The sequence below is a fragment of the Coturnix japonica genome, chromosome 5 (genome assembly GCF_054131305.1).
Source record: "Coturnix japonica strain WE chromosome 5, WE-NBRP24, whole genome shotgun sequence".
Lineage (NCBI taxonomy): Eukaryota > Metazoa > Chordata > Aves > Galliformes > Phasianidae > Coturnix > Coturnix japonica.
This window is the reverse complement of record NC_140667.1, coordinates 42,428,635-42,440,724: the sequence shown is the minus strand read 5'-3', so window position 1 is coordinate 42,440,724 and position 12,090 is coordinate 42,428,635. Positions and strand designations below refer to the sequence as shown.

The window sequence follows — 12,090 nt, the reverse complement described above, 5'->3', positions numbered from 1 at the left end:
CTTTTGCTCAGGGACATGATTTAGCAGAGTGTTGTTACAGTTAGGGTAGTATGATTATGTTGCAGTTGGACTTAATGTTTTTTAAGGTCTTTTCTGACTTGATCAATTCTTTGATTTTACGATGATTCTATGATAGAATATGTGCTACTTTTTAAAAAGGTGACAGTAAATTAATATGCAAAGAGATGTTACAACCTTCCAGCAAGACTTAACTTTGCTGTTAAAGATCCACATATTTTTTTTTTTTTGTACTTTACTATGATTACAGGTTTCACTCCATAGTGGGGCTGAATGCATTCGAGCCACTTCACAATGAAAATGTGTACCTCTGAGTAACTCATACTCATACTTAATTAACTTGAAGAAAGAGCAGTGATGTGAAATTAAGCTCTTATAATAGATTGTCTGTCCAAATTATTTCCCAAAGCTTGCAGAATTCTGAGAGGTTAAGTTGGGCTAAGTAAGCTTTGTATCTGGACTTCAGAAACCTTTAATTCTTAATTCTGAAATGTTTATATAACATTGTCAGCCAAAAGAAATAAGCTTGCACTTTTTTCTTGAACTCCAGCTTACTGCTCTCTGACTCATCCCATCTTCTCTGCTTTTATATATCAATCTATATGCCAATAAACAATAGCCTTCACTGCAAAATTGTGAACAATTCCAAGTGCATATTTTTAAGACAACAGGAATGTGAATAGAGAAATGTGGCTGAGTTCTGATCCAGGCCTATAAATGCCTGTAATATTTTTACTGCAAAGAGAATTTCTAACACCAGACTGGAATTGTGCACTCAGCCAGTTGAATTAAAGAGATCCTTTATTTCTAAGAATCTTTGAAAACATGTTAAGAACTTAAGAATTACTAGTTTACTTGAATTTGAAAGAGTCTGAAGTTCAGTAAACTAGTTTGGGACAAAAGCTGTCTTCAGCTCAGTATTTTGCCACAAATTCCCTAGTGTGAGGTTGGGAAAGCCTGATCCTTAATGCACGGAATTTATGCTGAGTAGCAGAAATCAAAATGCCCATGGGATTTTATTAGCAAACATTCAGGCACCTAAAACTTTTGGATTCATAAAGGTGTATGTGCATAGCAAGCTTTTTGACTGTGACTATCAGTAGTGCCAAAATGCTGGCTCTAAATACATTAGGAAAACTCTTGACCTTGTAGTTTCAATCTGTGAACACTGCCCCTAGCTAAACAGCAAGATTTATTGTTGATGAACTGGTTAGGAAGTGAGTAATTTAAACATTACCTTTGTATAAAAGCAGGATGACTCACCTATATCAGATGAGACAGAAAACACACCCTACAACCATTTGTGATCACTGAAGTCCCTGTCTTGATTTTGTAAACTATTGGAAAAGTCTCCTATAAGATAAAATCTTGAACTATAACTTAAATCACCGTATTTGCTCTATAATGTCAGTAATAGATGATGTTTCTGTTTATTTATTTGTCACTGAACTTGGAGAGACAATAAAAATTGACAGATTCTTACAGTAAAAATGAAGCTTTCGCTATCTGACGTCCTCAGGAATGGCTAATTTCTGCTTAATATGTTGCTTCCCTATGCTAGGGGGCACACTTAAGTTTAGATTCCCCAACCGTCTCCAAGACCACCTGGAAAAGAGCTTGAGGACAAAATGACCATGGCCTGTTTGGGATGACAAGGGAAAAGTACTAAGATTATTTTGGTCTTACAGCACTTTCTCCTCTTTGTCCCATCAGAATGTCTAACAAGTGTAGATTGTCTTTGTGAGGCTTGTGAATAGCTCGCTAACTAAATGGCCTGGTAGGGCTGTTAATCAGTAACCAGCACTTGTTCCTTGAACCAGCTTTTTCAAATCCTTTTATTTTGTTCTGAAATAGTTTCAAGCAACAGTACCAGGTACCACATAGAGATGTGATGGATCATGGTATGGATAAGACAAGGTGCAGGATTACTGTTAAAAAGCCTTTAAGATCCTAACGTGGCCTATGAAATGCCTGTTTGTGCCTGAGGGAATCCTATGCAGTGTTTCTCCAGGACGCTGAGGTGTCACGATCACTTTTAAATAACCAAGTTTTATTAAACATGGTTTCATATTAGAAGTACAACTTCATATTTCATGTGTATTTTTAGCTTTATATACTGAACCTAAATGACTATTAAAATGTTTTGTTGTATTTAGCCATTAAAATGGCAGCCTCTATTGGTGTGGGGACACTGCCACATTATGAGCTGTGCTCCTGTATCTTGACAAGGAAGGTAGAAAGCATGTTGTTATTTAAATGACATTGTTTTTAAAAAAATATACATGGATACAGGAAAAAAAACTTCTTTTTCCATCACAGTGATAATCAGGGTGGTTTGGTAAAAGTTCTAAACAGGACTTGGATGAGGTTTTACTGAGTTTAATGTAAAATATCATTTAGTGGGGAAATACTGGTGGTAGGTGGATGGCTGGACAGGATGAAGACCTTTTCCAACCTTGATGATTCTATGATTAAGTATACATCTGTATAGCACCACTCACTTCAGTGGAGCTGGGCAATCAAATACAACCTGATTATCTGGGCCCCAATGATTTACAGACTGCACCAATTCCATAGGCAAAAATGTTTTTCAGGAGGGCTAGATTTAAAAAATATTCTTGAGTACAGAATCTGTGATCAATTCTTGCCAAGTGAAACACTAAGCCATTAACCATTTTTGCATGTAGTTTTTAGCACCCTTGTTGGGTACAGGTGACTGTGAGCAATGTGAGGTGCTCATCTTTGTGACATGATTAGAATGGGTTCTAAGTGTAGTAGAATTGGTTCTATCATTCACTCTAAGGAATGTGCTCTTTTTCCTTTGCATCTCACAACTCATGGCAAGTAAAAGGCATGTCAAGAGGGGTGTTATTTATCTCAGTAAAAACCTCAGTGTTCTCTAGTAGAGTATCCTTCCCTGACAGCTCACTTAGTGTTTCACTAGTTTTATCTAGTAACAAGGTTAGTTACTGTTTACCAAGGTAATAGTTAAATATTCTACACCTACGCTTGGAAAAAGTTACCAGCATCCACATATCTGCCAAATAATTTCCAACCCAACATGAAGCAAGAAAAATGCAGTTTTGGACTGGATTTAATAGTGAAGTAGTCTTGTCTTTCACATGGCCTGTTTGATGGACATAGTGATCTCCTGGTACCACCCCAGTGTATGTACATCCTACGCTTTCTTATTTTCACCCTGTTTCTTTTGTCTACAATGTTCCTCTGTCTGCATTTTTCCTCCCTGAGCTCAGACCTCTGTCTCACAACTCTAAGCTGGTCTGACCCTCCTAGATCTTGCTCCTTTGCTCTATCTGACTGCATCTTCTGGTAACTTCAGAACTTCAGTGCTTCCTCTTCTCTCACTCGCTCTTATCAGTTTACATCCCTCCGTATTTCTTGGCTGCTCCTCAAACTCTCTCAGTTTTCATCCTTAGAACTTATTTTCCACATTCTTGTTCTGAAATGCTGTAATATAACTCTGTAAATTAAAACAAACAACACAGCACAATAAATACACTAATGCATTTGTACACTTTTGAGATGCAGACTCCACTGAATCTCAGTATCAGCATCAGTACATATATATATATATATACGTATATATAAATGCATATGTATGCTGTCTTAATATTGATGATAGGTTTGGATTAAGCATAGCTTTATTTCTATTTCCTCAATTGTATCTCACTGATTTTTGTCAGCAGAATAATCAAATATCCCTGCAAAGTTCTGTATCTTCACATTAAATTCTTGACCAGACTGTAGTTTATAAAGCATTCTTACAATCTGTCAACTATAATCACTTTTGGTAGCCTGAAGAAGGATGCATGTTAAGCAAAGAATTTTATATTTCCATGGGGTTTTCAAAATAAGAAAACAAATCTGTAAGTTTTGCAGATATTAAATTTAAATATGAGTATAGATTCTTTCAAGATTTGCACTGTAAATTACTCATTACCCAGGAAAACTGCAAAACATCTTTTAAGTGCCAGAAAGATTCAGTTTTGAGATGTAGTGGGTTTGTCCATACAGCTGTGCTAAGCTACTCCAGATAAAAAATTATTCCTTTGGTGTTACCATATTTATATTCATATTAATATATTCTTCAGAAGCATCAGAGTGACTGTTTTGTCTTCTCAAGTGTCAAGAAAATTTATGAAATAAAATATACATACAGTATTTCTGTAATTTTAAAAATGAATCACCTGAGAATCAACAGCCTGTAAAATGTGCTGCTGATAGCAGTAACATATGAGTCAGTCTGAAGACTGGAAAGTAGTTTATAACAGTTTCTGATGTTACAGGTCTGCTCTTTTGGTGGTACTGGTATACATAGGAATATGGTTTAATACAGTAATTTTTCAAAGCATAGAGATTTGCTTTGTAAATAACCAAAGCCTCTTACAGAACATAGTCCTGCATTTTTCCTCTAGCTTTTATCCTATTTTCAACTTAAAATTTGGTAACTAGAATGGGTGATGATGTGTACAGGTTCTCTGACCACAAAAGTGCAGAGATCACTACTTGGCACTGTTGGGTAGGTTTTTTAGACATTGTCAAGCAGGTAACTCACCCAAAGCTACTGCTGCAGGAACAGCAACAGCAGGGTCACTTGAAACATGAGCCAGCACATGGGCTGCCTTTGCTGATGCATAATGGAAAGTAACCTAAACTAATTATAACCTATGAAAAACCTTTGTGTACTGTGCCTTGCCCTAGTATGAGTATGGTTACACAGGTTTCTCAATGTAAACATGGCTTATAAAGACCTGCTGCTTAATTAAGAAGTTCCTCTGAAATTCTGCCAAAAGACTTCTGTGAAAAGCATACACACTCCTCTGAAAATTTATTTCATCTCATTTTCCAACAGGTCTCACAGTTATATTTGTAATGCTTTATCTGAAGAACCCGTTAATGATCCTTTTGCTCCTCATCTGCTTTGAATCATTTCAAAGCACAGAAGAGCTCTGTGTGCAGTTTCAAAGAGGAAATACTTTGTGTATTTTCAGACAGTGGTTCATCTAGCAAATTAAGATTTAACTTTACATTTGAAACACGGGGTATTTGGCTTTGAAGTTTAGGAACCTTAAATAACCATCACAAATAGAAATTTAAATGAGTTTCCATTAGTGTTTTCTCTGCTGCCTAAAGCAGATATTCTACACTCATGATCCTGCAGATTGTGTCAAGATGAGCAACAGGTAAGAGAATCAATGCATCCTTGATATGCAATGTTTAGTTTCTCCCAGTAAATTAAAAACAAGCAACAGAAAGCAACCACCAGTTTCAAAGCAGCTATGTCAGACAGCACTGTATGGGGCTAGAGTTCAGGCCCTACCCCTTCATGGACACAATCTACACAAGATTGGTGTTGTTTAGGCTTTTATATACTTCTAAGAGGTGTTTTATATCCTCCTCATGGCTTCATACACTCTTCCAACTCCTTGGATCATATCTAGTTCCTTCATACCTCCTGCATTATCCTACATAACCACGAGACCAACAAGCATTGGAACATTTATCTGCAGCTTTAGCAGGGTAAAACATGCACATAAGAGAAGTCAAGAACCTTTACCAAGCTTTAATTATACCATTTTCATGCCTTTGACTTTGCTCACAGGAATACTTACCAGCTGCAGTAAGAAGAGAGAGCAAATGATCTGCCAGAGGTTGTTTTCATTTAAGATGACACAAAGTGCTCATTCAACTTCAAGAAATGGAAACAAACAAACAAACAAACACAAAAACACACGTAAGGGTGGAATTTAAATACAGTTGCACAATTTACACTGAACTACAGAAGAGATTCAAAATTGCTCCACAATTCTCCAGGCTGTCTAGTCATGAGTACCTCATCCAGGCTTCTTCTGGTGCTGAGGTAGCTTGAGGACACAGGAGGGCTGTCCTCACTAGCCATAAAAGCCAGTCTTTCATCCCAGCTTCTCCCCTAACCAGCAGAATGCTGCATGTTGGAAGCAAGGCAATGGATGAGCATTGGCTGGGTAAAAAATCCTGAGGTGAGGTAAATTTTTCTTCTAGTTTTACTCACATGGAATGAAAATGGAAGTCCATAGGGCAAAGTACAATGACTTGTACTTGTACTACTTTGTTTGTAAAGCAACAGTCATAGGCACTTATCTTGATAAGTAAGTATGCCACCACCTTGGTTACACCCAGTCATGTCATGCATGATCACAGCACTGACAGGGTGCCTGTTCCTTCCCAGGAATTCCATCCTGGTGTAAGTAGGTGAGTGATGTTCTGCTCTCTACACACCCTAGAAATAGTATCATGTTCCCGAAAAAACAACAACAGTGCTATGCTTGTGCTGTACAGGTCATTCATATTACTCCAAGGATTATGCCATTTCACACATGTCTACTGGCAGCTGTGAAGTCCTTGCAACTCTAGCTCCTCATCGAGAACTTCTCAGGTATGATGACTAAAGGAATCGCTGTAGCCAAGGTATTCACATTAAGGGAACCTTTTTGAAATGTGAGTGTCTAAGTAGGCTAGATCTGGGGAAACTCTGGTTAACTTCACCTCCACCAAGCTACCAATCATAAATATTTTTGCCTCTAGAAATATTTCTGATGGAGAGATACAGACGCTGTTTGTTTGTTTCACTTGATTCCTTAAACTCTTAGACCAAGAAGTATTGTGAAGAACCAAAAAACAAAAAAACAAAACAAACCAAGCATAACTTCCCATGTGGAACTCTTGGCTTAAACAGCATCATTTGGGTAACCAGGTCAGTAAGTGGGAGGCTGTACAAGAATATATCAAGGGAGATTCCAGGAGGAACTGTAGGTGAAGTGCTGTCAGCAGCTGTTTCACGTATTTATCTCGTATTTATCATTTTATCTTGTATCTATCATTTTATCTTGGAGGATCTACACTGCCCACATATTGGATGGCAGTTTGCATTATCAAGGATGCCTGGACAGCTTTGTTCTTCAGCATCCATTCCAACTGGAAAGGCTCCACAGTGTTTCAGACAAGTTATGGTCCCATTTTTATGTTTTCGTTACTACGTTCCTGACAGCTGTGGTACTATTTCATAACTATGTGTGCCATGGTGATCTGGAAACTGCCCTTAATGTTCTGTTTGGTGCAGCCAGGAACCTGCAGACACACTTATATTCTACCTGTGCATAGCCTGACTGACAAAGTACTGTCTAGGAGAAAGATGGTTTTGAAGTGAAGCTTTCCCTATGTTCTGTGGGTAAGTAGAATAAGATCTGCAGGCTTGTCACCTTCAAACCTTTTATCACCACAAAACTGTGCTTTTAAAAAGCAGCTTGGTGTTACAGAGATGATTCATAATGCTGCAGTACCACTTAGCTGACTTGAAAGAGATGTTAATGTCATCATTTTGATGCTCATTACCAAAGAGTAAGAAACTAAGAGCTGAAAATGTCTTATGTATCTATAGCCTCATTTTACATTTTTAAAAGACCTGAAGTATAGACATTTTTTCTTACTATGTTCTAGTTCCAAAATTCAATTCTTTTAACAGAGACTTGTTTCTGTATTTATTACAGAAGGACAAAACAAAATTTAAGCTACTACTATTATTTGTTTATTTATTTAGAGAAAGGTTATATGCATATAAAACCTTGTATCTGAGTTTATAGTGTAAGCACTCAAACCTATATTACTTCTGTGAATATAAGTAATAAAGATAAGTAGTCCTATTCAGTTCAAGGACAGAAGAGGTGCTTATGCATCTACTGTACTGGATTTAATCTATGTAAGATTTTGAGAACAAGCCATATACTATACATAAACTTGAGTCAAAAAAAGATGTGCCAGGGGAGAAAAGTTAATTTAAAGACAGAAGACATATGCAATGTATTACATAATTTTTTATAAATGCATGTGTATGGGACAAGATAAAACACTTGATAAAAAATTATAATTAGTATTGAAGAAGCATACATTATACACATTTTACATACAAAATGCAATTTACCAAAAGGTATAAAAGAATATGAGTCCATATATAAAAGTTAACAAGTCTGTGGTGTCGTAATCTAATAATAAATATGCATTTTCTTTTCAATTACTAGAAAGTAAAATCACTAAGCATTCTGAGCAGGTGCAGCCTTGGTCTGGAAAATATTACAGAATATTTTCCACTCCTTTTGAAGGAGGAAACTGCTACTATCAGTACTTGGTTTTGAACTCTCAACAGAAAAATGTCTGAATGCATATATCTATACATATATACATACATGTGCATATGTATGCACACATATGTATGTGCATGAGTATTTAAACATGTGTATGTATGCATTCATTTCATGGTTGATTGCATCAAAGCAAACTGCTCTTAATTAAAGAGAGTTATTTCAAAGGTGCTAGTTCAATGCACTTTAAAATGGATATCTTAGTGTTCAAGGAATAGTACAACATTTCTACAGCTACTAAATATATAAAAGAAAGTGTGCAAAACAATGTATATTAAGCAGGCACTGTTTAGGATATAATCTATATATATATTAAAAATACTAAGATTATTAACAAAGATGCATATCAATTCAGCCACCTTGAATTCAGAACCCACAGATCTCAATTGTCCTTCTTATAAATAAACTGTAATATAGACTTATCCCACAGAAGAGTTGTCAGGCACTGGAATGGGCTGCCTGGGGAGGTGGTGGAAACCCTGGGGGTATTCAAGAAATGTGTAGTTATTGTACTGAGGGACATGGTTTAGTGGGAAATATCTGTGATATGCGGATGGTTGGACTGGATGATATTGGATGTCTTTTCCAACCCTGGTGATTCTATGATTCTATGCTTATAGATGGACCATTTAGTTCCTAAAAGACTTTCACTTTTGATGGAGAATCAGTATTTGGCCTTATAACTGCCAGAGTCAGTGAAAAAATCAATTTCCCCAGTTTTCAGTTGTACTTTCATCATATTACATGAATGAGAAATTTGGGGAAACATCTTTTTGATGTAGCACAAAGGACTGCCAGTCTACAGGTAGGGCTCTTCAGCTAGAGCTCTTCAGCATTATTGCAGTGTGATGTAATCTCTTATCTTCACTGAACTGTGACTACAACCCTAAGTTTACATTTTCAATTGTAGATTGAAAAATTTCATCAAAGGGAGTCTCTGACATATAATACCATACAGCAAATAAAATTTAGAATTATTTCTTTAGATTTTTAAGTAAATGTGAATAGATACATGTCTTCTTTGTTTATGAGTATTGCTTATGAATGTTGTAGGTAACTTGAATGCTGAGATATTTATTGCATGAATCTGTGGACTTAATAGCAAGATGCAAGACAAGAAGAGGAAAGCCATTCTCAAGCAAACGGCCAACAGTAAGCAACTGATGTTCTGTCAACAGGTGGTAGTAGGATTTTAAGTAAGATGGATTGCTAGACTTTCTTTAAATATTTTGGGTTTATTGTTATTCATGGGAGGGCTCTGTTTTAATAACACTGTATGATTTCTCCATTTGTCACTTTTAATAATCTCAACAGGAATGAAGTTTACAAAATCACAGACCAGTCAAATAACCAGGACTGAAACAGATTGCTGTAGTCCAAAGCTTCATCTACAGTAAGAGGATGGATGCACTGCGAAGCTTCAACTCAGGCAGGTAGTAGCATTAATAGGAATAAAACAGTGGTGATGTCCAGAATCACCTGGAACTATGACAATAACATCCTTGGATCTACAATTGAAGACAAATGTTGCTGCTGTGATAGCAGATGCAGGAAGTCTCTGGGGGTGGGAGGAGAATAAGACTATTTCCCTGGGGTTGTGCAGGTGGGGCGAGAATGCAGAGGGGTGAGAATGCAGAGAAAAAGAGGCAGAGGAAAGATTAGGTAACTGTTGCCTTTGAGAAGGAAGGATAGCTCTTTCATGGGCTCTATGAAGTCAGAAAGGGTACATAAAAGGCTCCAGAAAGAACAGCACTGGTTTGACCTGAAAAACAAGATTAAATAAGGGATTAACATTCTGTTTGTCAAAAGGGAGGGATTCTGTGAATCTATCTGTGATTCATGATTTTTGAAGAGCTATCCTTCATAATCAAAGTATAACACTCCAGGACTGCAGTGAATTCTGTGGGCCCATGTCCAAACCAATTCAATTCATAATTCTGTTCTGTTAACACTTGCTATCAGAAAACATTTCTGTGTAATTTATGAAGCAAATGAATATCTCATACTTGTGCACTGTCTTCAATTATATAGTTATTTAAAGAGAAATACTGTCACATAGGGGAACAGTTTTACTAATTTACTATAAAAAAAAAAATAAAAAAATTGGAAAATACTGCCTCTCACTACCTGCTCAAAAGAAATGTTTTGATGAGAAGACAACATAAGGGCACACTGCAAATCCATGTTGCTCAGAGAACGAGTGATTAAGTCCAGGTTATACTCTATCTTCACTGCTTATTGCAAACAGAATAAGAGATAATAAAATGCCAAAAGTTGGTGGGGGTCGTCTCACTTGATTTCACATTTTGAAATGCAAACATCCACTGTGTCCTACGAGAGCTGTAGGAAGGCAGCACTGAGTTTAATAAGAAACAAATCACTTACTGTAGAGTTTCTGTAATAATGTAGTTGGATTTTGTGTGATTAAATCTGATTAAATAGAAATGTGTTCTTTTGAAAATGGAGAGAGACTTGGTATTAGTGTAACTCTTCAGTAATTCTTTGAAAATGCTTGGAGGTTAGGGTAATTAAGTAGTTCAGAGTTATTTACAGTGTCAGTAATCTGTATAGCTATAATGTTACCTATCGATACACTACCAGGCAGTCACAACAAAAAAGTAGCTTTGAATGTTACAGGTTTAAGCGAGAAGATGCCAAACCTCACCCTTAGACACAATTTCTAAATGACAGCTAAAGGAAAATTGTTCAAAGGGACATTTCTGTGAACAGAATTTTAATACTTTAGAGAAAATACAAATGTTGAATCTTGAGGATTTTACAAATAGAATCCAAAATGCTTTCTGCCCTACAGGAACTCCAATGTCCTTTCAAACGACCGTTTCAGTTTACATCAGAAAAGACGGGTGTTCAGGTTTGATGCCCAGGGGAGATTCGGGTTGGATATAAGGAAGAATTTATTCTCTCAAAGGGTACTCAGGTGCTAGAGCAGGCTTCTCAGGGAGAAGGTTGTGTCACTGTCCCTGGGGGTGTTCAATAAGTGTTTAGATGTTGTACTGAGGGATGTGGTTTAGTTGGGAAATACTGGTGGTGGGTGGATATTTGGGCTGGATGATCTTGGAGGACTTTTCCAACCTTGGTGACTCTATGACTGAAGCTGGCAGTTCTACCATCTCTAGGTAACCAGCATTTCCCTGAGAAAAATGCAAGTGTGGCTGCACGTGGATTATTGAAAACTTAAAGAACTGCTAGTTTGAACTGAACTTCATGTCCCCTGCCTATAGCAAGCATTTCCCTGAGCAATATGAAGTGAGGAGACTTGTGCTTCACATTCTGGGTTTGAATGTGAAATAGTGGCAGATCCAACAGAAAAGACATCATTTCATGCTGGAAATAATAGGTAACAATTCTTCACTCTCCCTCTTTCTAAAGATTATTTAGATTTATTTTTAAAAAGCTATTGAAAATTTCTGATTTATTATTACAGATATTTGCTTTATCAGCTGATTTTTCACCATAGTATTTTGTACCTGCTGCGTATAATTAGAATCATGTCTATCAGCTGTTTATGTAGTGAAGTTAATTTTTTGGTAATTGTTTAAAATTAATGGTAATCTCTCAAATCTTTCATCAAAGCAATTTCCTGTGTCTTTTGAAGAGATTTCTCTTTTTTTTTTTATCTGTAATGCTGCTCATCTTATATTATATTATATTGTATTATACTGCAATATATTACACTAAGCTGAGAGCTTTTCTCCAGTCATCTAGTACAATACCTGAAACTGGTAGAGGCTTTTCACTTTTTTTTCTGAAGAACTCAATAGTTCTACTGGAATACAGTTCTCTTTATTTAGCCATCTCTGCTATTTCAATTAAAAGACACAGCTCTTTAAAGGAGTAGTTTCAGAATCGATAACCA

General features: G+C 36.5%; 1 protein-coding gene and 1 long non-coding RNA gene across 22 annotated transcripts in view; one reads left to right on the top strand and one right to left on the bottom strand.

The window, feature by feature from the left end:
• DGLUCY (D-glutamate cyclase) overlaps nucleotides 1-12,090 on the bottom strand; it is a 37,566-nt gene that overhangs the window by 20,726 nt on the left and 4,750 nt on the right. For 13 of the 20 annotated variants that reach the window (XM_015865280.3, XM_015865279.3, XM_085549364.1 and 10 more), the window contains one exon: nucleotides 5,652-5,728. The exons of 6 other annotated variants lie outside the window; for them this stretch is intronic. The gene's annotated coding sequence lies outside the window, so the exon portion shown is untranslated. Of the gene's footprint in view, nucleotides 1-5,651; nucleotides 5,729-5,872; nucleotides 6,008-12,090 lie in introns of those variants that run through there. One more of the 20 variants, XM_015865282.3, reaches the window with a different exon arrangement.
• Nucleotides 5,725-10,200, top strand: LOC146760779 (uncharacterized). 2 transcript variants are annotated; one of them, XR_014946770.1, is made up of 3 exons: nucleotides 5,725-7,246; nucleotides 9,267-9,365; nucleotides 9,528-10,200. It is a non-coding gene; the product is annotated as an uncharacterized LOC146760779 (long non-coding RNA). The 2 variants fall into 2 exon arrangements; XR_014946769.1 differs by having other exon boundaries at nucleotides 6,358-6,454; nucleotides 9,528-9,736.